Genomic DNA, 11,172 nt, shown 5'->3' with positions numbered 1-11,172 from the left:
GTTGCTGGAGTATCAGAGAAATTCAGAAGGATCTTCAACAAACACAACATCCCAGTACATTTCAAACCCAGCAGGACTCTCAGACATAGGCTGGTCCACCCTAAGGATAAAACACCCATACACAAACAGAGTGGTGTAGTGTATGCGGTCCAGTGCAGCGAGGACTGTCCAGACCTCTACATTGGAGAAACTAAACAGCCTCTTCACAGACGCATGACTCAACACAGGAGAGCCACCTCCTCTGGACAAAATTCCGCAGTTCACCTCCACCTCACAGATAAGGGACACTCTTTTGAGGACCAAAATGTGCACACTTTGGACCGAGAACACAGATGGTTTGAGAGGGGGGGGTGAAGGAAGCAATTTATGTAAAAAGAGAAAAGCCGTCTCTTAACAGAGGAGGAGGCCTCAGATTTCCACTTTCAAAAACATATAATGCAACTTTAAAACAGATTCCCAGCCGTTTTTCACACCTGATGGGAACAGAGGGGCCTCAACTGTGAATTAGAGGAACAAAGACCTACTGTTTAGGTTTTTAGGTGTGAACTGCCAATCTACATATATGTGTGTGTGTCTTATCTCACTCAGCCTTATAAACTGTATCTCTCACTCTCTGCTCTTTGAATTGAGAAAGCTCCTCGGATGAGGAGCGAAACGTCTTCTGTTACAAAGTCCAGTTGTTTTTATATTGAACGCTTTTTGAAAGCAGCTCATTAACTTTCCAACCCACATAAAGGGCCACACTTTGGACTTATTATGCTGCTCTGGACTCTCTCCTCTTAACTGTTCTTCTGATGAACTTCCATTTATTGATCACCTCATGATCTCATTCAGTGTCAATCTTCAATTTTCTTCAGAGAAACCTCAACGCACTCTTTCCTTCCGTAATATTAAGAATATCAAGCATGACATTCTTTTGTCTCATATTAATAATACCATCTTCACCTTCAATTATTTTAACCCAGATGACCTTGTCACATTCTACAATAACAGCCTCACCAACATTCTTAACTCTGCCGCTCCTCTGAAAATCCGGTCTGTCTCCTTCTCCAACTCTGCACCCTGGTTCACTCCAGAACTCCGTTCTCTGAAATCCAAAGGTCGGAGGTTGGAGTGACTCTATAAGAAATCCGGTCTCTCAATTCACAAGGAACTCTATGCGAACCACGTCATCCAGTATAAGGACAGTATTTCTCAAGCCAAATCCAGCTACTTCTCTGACATCATCAGTTCCAATGTTGGCAATTCAAAGACTTTGTTCTCTCTCCTTAAGTGTTCAGTCTCATCTCCTAACTCATTACCCTCTCACATGGTTTCCACAGAATTTTGCAACTTTCTGATGTCTTATTTCAATGAAAAGATTCTTTCAATTCATAAACACCTTGGACCAAATACCGCCCCCAGCATCTATGTTGAACTACCCCCTCCCTCCCCTTCTCTGTCTTCTCCCTCCCCTCTGCTGATGACATTGCTGACATTATCAGCAAGTCTAAGTCTTCATCCTGTCAGCTCGATCCATTTCCCACAGTTCTTGTTAAATCCTGTCTCCCGTCTCTGCTCCCCATCATCACTAACATCATCCACTCCTCCCTAACCTCTGGCATTGTTCCCACAGCTTTCAAATCTGCGGCCATCACCCCCATCATCAAGAAACCAGGTCTTGACTTTACCAACTTCAATAATCTTCGTCCAATCTCTAATCTGCCCTTTATTTCCAAAGTTCTTGAAAAAGCCGTTGCTAGTCAACTTCACTCTCACCTATCCAACAATAACATTTATGAAGAGTTTCAATCTGGTTTTTGCCCCCACCATAGCACCGAAACAGCTCTAATAAAAATAACTAATGACCTTCTTCTTGCTGCTGACTCTGCTCTTCTGTCTATCCTCATTCTATTGGATCTAAGTTCTGCCTTCGACACAATCTGTCATTCTATCCTCCTCAACAGACTAACCTCCATTGGCATCTCAGGTACTCCGTTAGACTGGTTCAAATCATATCTCTCTGACCGCACCCAATTCATTCAGCTAAAATCCTTTCGTTCCCAGTCTTCCCCCATCTCCACAGGTGTCCCCCAAGGCTCGGGCCTCGGACACCTCCTCTTCATCATTTACCTCCTTCCTCTAGATCACATCTTCCGTAAATTTGGTGTCCATTTTCACTGTTATGCTGATGACACACAGCTCTATTTGTCTACAAAACCAAACTCCACCCACCCACCCTCCATCCTCACCGACTGTCTCAATGAACTAAATCACTGGTTTTCTAACAATTTCCTACAACTAAACAGTGACAAAACAGAAATCATTCTTGTCAGTACCAAAAACTCTTTCAAAATCAGAACATCTTTTCATCCCCCTTAACAACTCTCTGCTATCCCCCTCGCCTCAGGTCAAGAGTCTTGGTGTCATCCTCGACACCACTCTCTCCTTCACTTCACACATTAACAATGTTACTCGGTCTGCGTATTTCCATCTCAGAAATATTAACCGTCTCCGCCATTCTCTCACACCCCACTCCACAGCCATCCTTGTGCACAGTCTTGTGTCTTCTCAGATTGACTACTGCAACTCCCTTCTTTATGGCCTCCCCAAAAAATCTCTCCAGAAGCTGCAATTGGTCCAGAACTCAGCTGCCCGTGTCATAACTCAAACCTCCTCCTATAACCACATCGCTCCAGTCCTGCAGCAGCTCCACTGGCTCCCAGTTAAATCATGCATTGTCTTCAAAACTCTTCTTCTCACTTTCAAAGCTATCCACAACCTTGCCCCTCCGTACCTATCTGACCTCCTACACATCTCCATTCCCTCTTGCTCTCTCAGATCCTCCTCTTCACTACACCTCCATGTACCCTCTGCCCGCCTCTCCACCATGGGGAGAAGGGCCTTCACCTGCTCTGCTCCTCATCTCTGGAACTCTCTACCCCCTGACTTACGAAACACCCCCTCTCTTTCTCTATTCAAGACTGCTCTGAAAACACATCTCTTTAGACTCGCTTATCCTTAACTTTGCTGTATGTATTTTATAGTCTTTATGTATTTTATATTCTTTATGTAATTTATTCCTGTTGATCTTTGTTCTTACTGTAAAGTGTCCTTGGGTGTCCTGAAATGCGCTTTTTAAATAAAATGATTATTATTATTATTATTAAATAACTTTTTCTTCAGCCATTTAGGAGCCAGTGAGGCCCAGAGCTTAAATGGCTGTGCCTATACTAATAGAATCTGGGGTTACAGTGTGTAACCAACGTTCTATTTCATACAGGCTTTGCCCTTTAAGGCCATTCACTAGTGGGTTAAAAGGTGAAGCAGGATGTAGTCTATGCCTCACTGGGTCCGTTCAGACACCATATGAAGCACCCGCTTGCACCAAAAAACATTTCATCACTCAGCCCTCCATGTGCGTAATTACGAGCTGCATAATTACGCGCACCATGCACAGACGCGCGCTGTGTAATTTACGCGTTCCGTGTACATGGGCGCCCCGGAGAGAAAAGTTTTCGACGGGGAAAAGGGGAGAGGCTAAAAACATTGAATGGAACAGATCAACAGCTCTTCAATATGAACAGGTTAATAATAAATTAAATGATTAGTAATCAAATGAACTGACTGGTAACAGTAGTCATGAACTAATTAGTAACATTAGAACAAGACCAACAGTCACAAACTTGTGACTGATAATAAATATCTCACACTGTGATTGCATGCAGTCAAACGTGAGTTTAAACGAAATCCCATAAAAACAATAAGATTCATTCTGTTAAGGCGCTGAGAACAGAATGTGTCATGGAATGAGCCGACACATCACGCAGATAGAAGCGAATAAATGAACAGGGTGTTGACCACGCGGCCACAGTGCAAATATCCTGCATTGTCATACCATTATGCAAGGATGTCGAAGATGCGATTCCTCTGGTTGAGTGCACCCTGAGGTTGTCAGGGGGCTCTAAACCTGATGCTCTGTAAGCTTCAGAGATGGCCTCACACAGCCAGTGTGACAGGCGCTGGGTGGATAACGGGCGACCTGCAGAGGCATCTCTATAATGCACAAACAAATGTTGAGTCTGACGCAGTGTGGCCGTGCGTGCTACATAACATGCCAACGCATGCACAGGGCAGAGGAGGTGAAAAGATGCTTCTTCTTCTGATTTGTGGGGAGGGGGGAAAAAACCCTCCAACGATATCATTCTCGATTTAAATGAGCGCTGGGTTAGGTCTCAGATCAGCTGAGCTGCCATCAGCTTGAATCCTGAGGCATGACAGAGCAACAGAGAGGGCAGATAAATCACTCACTCTCTTTGTGGATGTCAAAGCCAACAGCAGGGCTGTTTTAAGAGACAAGAATTTAATCGAAACCTGATCTAACGGCTCGAAAGGAGCTTTGATCAAGGCTTGCAGAACCATCATTAAGTCCCACTGTGGAGCTAGTGGACGTGACACCGGTCTGTGTCTCCGTACACCTTTTAGAAAATGCTTCATCAGTGGGTGATTGAAAACTGTTTTGTCACCAAAGCCTTCGTGACAGGAAGAGATGGCTGCAGCATACGTTTTAATTATGCTGAACGCCAGATTTCTGTCCATCAGCTGCTGCAGAAAGGACAGCACGCCACCTAGTGGACATGAGGTGGCCTCTACACCTTTCTCCGTACACCAGCGTTGAAAAGCTGTCCACTTTGATTTGTACAGCGCTGTAGTGGAGGCAGCACGTGAATCCTGGATTGTGCGCACTACTTCTTGAGAGAGACCCATCTTCTCTAAGAGGATCTGCTCAGCGGCCAGACCCAAAGGTGCTGGCCTATTTCTGGGTGACTCCTGATTGCCCCTCCCGCCTGAAGGAGAGCATCGTCCCTCCACGGTACTTTCCACGGACAACCCGATAATAGACGTCGCAGGATTGGAAACCACGGGGCGCTCACACACTCAGGGGCTATCAGAATGGCTGACAGTTCTTCCTCCCAAATTCGGTTCAGAAACCGTGATATTAGAGGGACTGGGGGAAATGCATAAAGGAGCATTTTGGGCCACGGACTGTGGGCAAATGCGTCCACTCCTAACGGTGGATCATCCCGTGGGCTCAGTGAGAACCATAGTTGACACTGGGTGTTCTCCCGTGTGGCAAAAAGGGCCACTTGTGCTCTGCCAAATTTCTCCAAAATCTGAGAAATCAGCTCGGGATGGAGACTCCAGTCCCGTGGCGCAGATCGCCCCTGGACATTATGTCTGCTCCTCTGTTCGGGATGCCGGGGATGTACACTGCTCTGATGGAGAGCAGGTTTTTGTGTGCCCAACACAGCAGCTGCCTGGCAATGTGTAACATTTGGGCTGAGCGCACGCCCCCCTGCCGGTTTATGTAAGCCGCAGTTACTTTGTTGTCTGTGTGAATCAGAACATGCTGATTCTGCAACACAGGAGCAAAATGTTGGATCACATTCAAAACCGTGAGACATTCCAAAACATTTATATGAGCTGATGTGTGAGGTGGCCAAGCCCCCACTGCCTGAGGCAGGCACGTTCCTCCCCAACCTGACAGGGATGCGTCTGTGAAAACTGAGACGTGTGACGCAGGTCTGCTGACAGGAACTCCCTCCGACAGCGTGAAAGGATTTCCCCAATGTTTCAGTTCGGTTCCCATGGAGGGGAGCACAGAAATCATCTGTATCTTCTGCCTTACCGGATCTATGCGCAGACGAGCGATCCACCTCTGGAGGCGTCTCATGTGAAGTAAGCCCAACGGAATCGCCGCGTGATCTGAGGACATCGTTCCTAACAGTTTCATGATGGAGACAGCTGTCACTACTCTGCCAGGCTTTATGTGGCGGAGCTGGTCTTTTAGAGATTCAGCTCTTGTCTGTGATAAACGGGCCCTTGTAGTGACTGAGTTTAGCTCCACTCCCAGATAAACGATCATCTGGGCCGGGAAAACCGAACTCTTCTTCCAGTTTATGGCGAAGCCCAGGTTTAACAGGTGTGACATCAGCGCTTTGGTTTGCGCTGCTGCTTCCTGCCTGGATCGGGTCAGCAACAGCAGATCGTCCAGGTAAAACAGAATTCTCATCTCTGCTCTGTGTAGCGGCTGCAGGGCCGTTTCCACGCATTTTGAAAACGTACGTGGTGCGAGGGAGTAACCAAATGGGAGCCTGTTGTACTGGTACTGGGTCCCTTGGAAGGAGAAGCGCAAGAACTTTCTGTGCTTTGGAATGATTGGAATGTGAAAATAGGCGTCTTTGAGATTGATGGAGGAGTGTGGCTTCATCAGGTGTTGCACAGTCTCCGACACCTCCTCCGACTTCTTCGATTTTTCAAGCATGGCCTTGAAATTGGCTCCGAACAGCGCGTCCGTCATGATGGGGCCCTCCAGCAGGTCTTTCTGCAGTTTCTCCGGCAAGGAGGGGGAGTGTCGGAGCCAGGTGGACCTCTGGATCATTGTCATCCAGGCGATGATGCGAAACAGGCAGACAGAAGAGGAGGCGCACAGGTTGAGGATGACATCAGATGCCTTGCAGAGTGACCTCTTTGTCTCCTCAGGCAGGTTTGTTTCCTCCAGCCTCTTGGAGATGCTGTAGGCCAGCAGAGTGACATTGTTGTTCACTGCGGCCGCCTGAAATGCACACTGGTGGGCTCGGTTGGAGAGTGACATCACTGTCTGGTCATGTTTCCCTGGAGGGACAGGACGCTGGTCCAACCTGGACACTTTTGCTCCGAGTGCTTCTGCCAGGCTTGGCTCCAAGAGGGGTACTGAGGGAAAGTTCCGCTCAGTAAACTCCTCCACTCTGGTGATGGGAGTGAAGGTGGAGATGGGCTCTCTCAGTTTACCAGGTCCGTCTGTAGCCTCGTTCCAGTAGGATGTCACTGCTGGGAAATGAGGCCAGATGGGATCAGGGCAGTGAGCCTGGGTGGAGCCAAACCTTCCCACTAGATCATCCGATCTGGGCGGAGGGAGGAGAGGGACGGAAGGTCCTTCGTGTCAGCCGCCTCCTGGATTATGCCGGGCAGCTCAGAGAGGAGGGCACCGACGGCTGGAAGCAGTGTGGTCACTGATGTGAAAAGGCCCGGGGGGGTTGAGCATCCGCTCGGCCCCCATCGTTCCAACACTACACTCTCCTGGAGGGAATGAGCAGCAGGACTGCTGCTGAAGTCGCCTGTCCCGGAGGAACCATCCGATTCGCTCTGAGACTCGGCATCAAAAAAAGGCGATGGCTTCGTCCAGTGAACAGTCCCCCGCCACGGAGAGGCGCTCCTCGACGTCAGCCTTGAACATGGCTGCTTGCCTCTGCCTCTCCTCAGGAGGGAGGAGGTCACAGAGACGGAAGGAGGAGGCAAGGTCGGCATGGCGGGGACCCAGGCATCCTTTGCAGGTGTCATGCCGGTCAAAACTCAGCATGTAGCCAGTCTTGCAGGACGGGCCCATGTGGATGGTGTTGGTGCTGGACATCGCGTTCTTGGAAGATCAGTGCTGGTTGCTTGCTGAAGAAAAATGGGAGCCTATTACCCATACCATACCATACCATTTTATTTATAGAGCACTTAAAACAGCAACAAGGCCAACCAAAGTGCTGTACAGACAGAACAACAGACAACACACAAAGCCAAATACAAAATGAGGTAAATCAGAATATAGATAGACAGAATATATTCAGAGCAGCTGTCAGAGCTGAACTTAATTCAGTTTCATCTTACGTTTTTTTAAACTTTATTTACGCGTGCATGTACGCACACGTGTGTGTGTGTACATATTTATACTCTTGTATTTATTTGTTTGTTAATTGTTAGGCTTCTTGATCTGGGACCTGAGGCCGTATTTTGTACTGTTAACGTGTAAATGTGAGCTGGTACGACAATAAAAATCCTTGAATCCTCTAATGATCCGGTAAATGTTCCACAGTTCAAGAGCAGCAGGTGAAAAAAAAGCCCGATCTCCTCTGGACTTGAGTTTGAACCTGAGGACATCTAAGAAGAACTGGTTGGATGACCAGAGTGCTCTTACTGGAGTGTAGATGTTAAGAAGAACACATAAATATGACGGGGCCAGACCTTTTAAGACTTTTATTAATGTTTAGTTGTCACATTAAGATTAATTTGGTTATTTTTAAACCAATAAAATGTGTAGCTCAATTCCCTTTCCAATAAAAATCCAGTCATTTTTAAGGAATGTGTTCTTTGCTGCCTTCATATCAAAGTTTAAAGAGTGATGTTTTCGTGCTCAGAGTTCGTGTTGGGACAACTCTCAGCTACTACCACAACCAACTGAAACAGATGGTCACTTGTCCTGAGCCTGGTTCTGCTGGAGGTTTCTTCCTTTTAAAAGAGTTTTTCTTTCCACTGTCTCCACTGTGCTTGCTCAGGATGGGAGACTGCAACTAAGCCAAGATTTAACGTGTCTGCTGGATTCCTTAGATAGAGAACTTCACTAATTGGCTTTTATGTGAATGTTCCTGTAAGGTGCCCTGAGACAACTTGGTTGTGATTTGGAGCTATAGAAATAAACTGAACTGAATTGAAGCTCAGTCTCTCCACACTTAACAGACATTTTTGTGTTTTTTCTAACTTGGCTATGGCAACTTTCTTAAACTGGCATGTGTCCAAAAGGTAATAAGTTTTAGTCACACATTCAATAATAATTTTTTGTGAGTTTAATTAAAATCCTTCCAGTTCACAAGATTTTTTTTAACAGACACACACACACACAAGCCATTAAATTATGACCTGCTGCTATGAAAGGCATATATTCTACACACTGGTGAATCTTTTATTAGCATTAAATCATAATTAGTTGTGGTGTATCAACCCAGACAGGTTAATAAATTGAAAAGAAGAGAAATAAAAGTATGAAGTTGAATGTTTTTGTGGCAAACAGGTTATTTTTGTGTCCCCTGACTTTAACTGCATCACAACCAGTTACATAGTGAGTTTACTGTCAGGGTTTCAGGCAGGGCAGGTAGAACCCAGTGGTGCAAGCAGGACTCGGAGACCAGGCAGAGTAGAATCAAAACACTCTTGAATAATGTAAGTACCTGTAAATATGCTGACATGGCAGCCAAAACTTACAAGACAGACAGATAACTTCAAGCTAATACCAGAAAGAGGACAAGACCATACCCCACAATGAACTGACACCGAGCAGGACTCACAGACAGACTTAAATACAGACATAATTAATGAGGCAAGTGCCAACACCTGTGCAGCATCACAGGTGCAGGGAGACAGGGAGTGATGACAGAGGACAGAGCACCATCCCCACACTTTGTGTTCAATGAAATGGCTAGAAAACGCTGTTTCTATTTAATCTGTTGTTTCTTTGAATTGAGGAAGCTCCTCGGATGAGAAACGAAACGTCTTCAGTTACAAATAAAGTCCAGTTGTTTTGTTTTTAACTTCTTTTATATTTAATCTGTGTTTAGTAGCTCTTTCAATAGTTGTTTGTGGGTTTTACGTGCTAAAGGTTGAAGTTAAATGTGGACCAAGTTTGTATTTTGAAGCATGCCTGTGACTGCAAGCCTTCTGAGTCAAAAGTGACACTTTGCAGCCATCCAACAGTCAAAAGCTGGACATCTTATGGTATTTCTGTCTGCAAGTTTGTGAACTGTAGAGAGGCCTATAACTTCCAGTCTGCTCAAGATAATTTAATGAAACTTCATAGACATATGCACCATCACTAGACGGCCTGTTGCCTTCATGCTTCATCCCCCAGCTCCAAGGCCAAAGTTACAAGTCAATCCCAGATCTTTGCGTGTCCTTGACGTTGCTATAGATTGCTGTACAATAGTTTGTGAACTTCATTTAATGTTCCATAAAAGTTGTTATCTTGTTTTTCTTTTTAAAACGGTTAAATCTGAGTACCATAGACTTTAGAATTTCTCCAAAAACAAGCACAGAAAGCACGTCTTCAAAAACCATTTGGTGATAACAGATTTATATTTTACCAGCAGTGATGTTTGCAGAAAGATATTTTTGACATAGTCGTTGGTGTTTTGGCACATTTTCCACCAGAACAGAACTTATGAGTGTTTTTGACAGTTTGCTGTCAGTTTCCTCACTGGTTCACAAGTTCAGCGGTCCACCCCTCAGCTTTCCACAAAAATCTGTCAGAAGAAAAAAATGTGCTTTTATGACACCAACATTCATTCAACCTTTATTTCTACATGTTAGTCCCATTGAGCCTCAGGCATTCATTTCCAAGAGAGACCTGATTTAAACAAAGAGTGATGACAACAGTGGAGAATCATAAAAATAATACAAATAGAGAAGAACAAATGAAGGAAAATGGCATTTAAAAAAAACTAAACAAAAACAGCTAGAATATAAAGTGATGTAAAAAAACTAAAAACAGGAACATCTGCAGGAACTGAACAGATGTTTAAAGCCACTTGGAGAGATCAAAGGTCGAGAGCTTCAGATGTTTTTACAAGATATTCCAGGAAACAGGAGCGGAGTAGGAGAAGGTCCTTTTGTCTAGTTCAGTCCTCACTAAGGGAACACTGCAGGTAATGAAGTCCTGAGAGCGCACGCTGTAGCTGCACTCACACAGAGACATGTAGGAGGAGATGTATGAAGGCAGCAGACCAAGAAGTGATTTAAAGATGAAAATGTACCAGTGGGAGAGTCTGTGTGGAGTTAATGGTGACCAGTTAACCAGTGAATACTGGGTGCAGTGGTGGGTACAGTAGTTACAGCCAGTTATGAATCTTAACTGGCTGTAACTACCATAACATGGCTGACTTTAGATGATGGAGACTCCAAGGAACTACAAAACAATACGTATATGTAAATTTAAATTGTGAATTGTGCAAACATTATAGTGAAGCATGATGATGAACTTGAAATGAGTTTATTATGAATTTACTGCATCACTTGTTCAGGGCTGAAGATGTTCACATCCTGGACAGAGAGGAACGATGGTTTGAGAGAGGAGTAAAGGAGGCCATCTTTGTGAAAAGAAACCGTCCATCATTAAACAGGGGTGGAGCCTCCAGGTTCAACTGTCCCCCTCTTACAATGCTGTGATTGCTAGTATCACTCAGCCCTCTGTGAACAGTAAACAGCCATCAGGTGCTAATGATCCATTGTTCGGCTGATGGTCCTTCTTGACCATGTGATCAGCTGGTTCTGGTTGTCAGCAGCAAAACTGGTTGATCCACTCTGAGAAGGTGCTATTTAAGAGACTGAGCTGAATACAGC

At 45.3% G+C, this 11,172-nt stretch overlaps 1 protein-coding gene across 1 annotated transcript in view; it reads left to right on the top strand.

The window, feature by feature from the left end:
• Nucleotides 1-11,172, top strand: part of LOC119430351 (phospholipid phosphatase-related protein type 2-like) — a 77,098-nt gene that overhangs the window by 59,195 nt on the left and 6,731 nt on the right. The gene's annotated exons all lie outside the window — the stretch shown is intronic.

Source organism: Nematolebias whitei, chromosome 3 (genome assembly GCF_014905685.2).
Source record: "Nematolebias whitei isolate Nwh7 chromosome 3, NemWhi1, whole genome shotgun sequence".
NCBI classification, from domain to species: domain Eukaryota; kingdom Metazoa; phylum Chordata; class Actinopteri; order Cyprinodontiformes; family Rivulidae; genus Nematolebias; species Nematolebias whitei.
This window is presented reverse-complemented; position numbering and strand designations above follow the sequence as displayed.